This window comes from Terrapene carolina, unplaced genomic scaffold, assembly GCF_002925995.2.
Source record: "Terrapene carolina triunguis isolate 2854851 unplaced genomic scaffold, T_m_triunguis-2.0 Scaffold789, whole genome shotgun sequence".
NCBI lineage: Eukaryota > Metazoa > Chordata > Testudines > Emydidae > Terrapene > Terrapene triunguis.
In genome coordinates, this window is record NW_020665140.1 from 6182471 (window position 1) to 6183336 (window position 866).

General features: G+C 50.9%; 1 protein-coding gene across 3 annotated transcripts in view; it reads right to left on the reverse strand.

Moving 5' to 3' along the window:
* The window catches only part of HERC3 (HECT and RLD domain containing E3 ubiquitin protein ligase 3), a 111055-nt gene that overhangs the window by 2438 nt on the left and 107751 nt on the right, over positions 1-866 (reverse strand). The window lies entirely within an intron of this gene.

The window sequence follows — 866 nt, forward strand, 5'->3', positions numbered from 1 at the left end:
CATTCAGCCTGAGGGTCTGTGTCCTCAGATGACCTGCATAGTGTGCTTCTCACCCTGTTTGAACTTTGCATGACCCCAATTGCTTGTAAATTCATCCTCAGTGACCCTAGGTGACCCCAATTTCCTTCACGTTTCTACACATTGACCTCTCTGTGACCCCTACTACATTCAGCCTGAGGGTCTGTGTCCTCAGATGACCTCCATGGTCTGCTCCTCACCCTGATTGAACTTTGCATGACCCCAATTACTTCTAAATTCATCCTCAGTGACCCTAGGTGACCCCAACTGCCCTGAAAGTTTTCCACATTGACCTCTCTGTGACCCCGACTACATTCAGACTGAGGGTCCGTGTCCTCAGATGACCTGCATGGTCTGATCCTCACCTTCAGTGAACTCTGCATGACCCCAGTAGGCTTGAAATTGATCATCAGTGACCCCAGGTGACCCCAACTGCCTTCAAGTTTCTCCACATTGACCTCTCTGTGAACCCCACTACATTCAGCCCTAGGCTCTGTGTCCTCGGATGACCTCCCTGGCTCAATCCTTACCCTGATTGAACTCTGCATGACCCCATATGCCTGTAAATTCATCCTCGGTGAACCCAGGTGACCCCAACTGCTGAAAGTTTTCCACATTGAACTCTCTGTGACCCCTACTACATTCAGCCTGAGGGTCCGTGTCCTCAGATGACCTACATGGTCTGAGCCTCACCTTCAGTGAACTCTGCATGACCCCAGTAGACTGTAAATTCATCATCAGTGACCCCAGGTGACCCCAATTGCCTTCAAGTTTCTCCACATTGACCTCTCTGTGACCCCCACTACATTCAGCCCTAGGGTCTGTGTCCTCGGATGACCTCCCTGGCT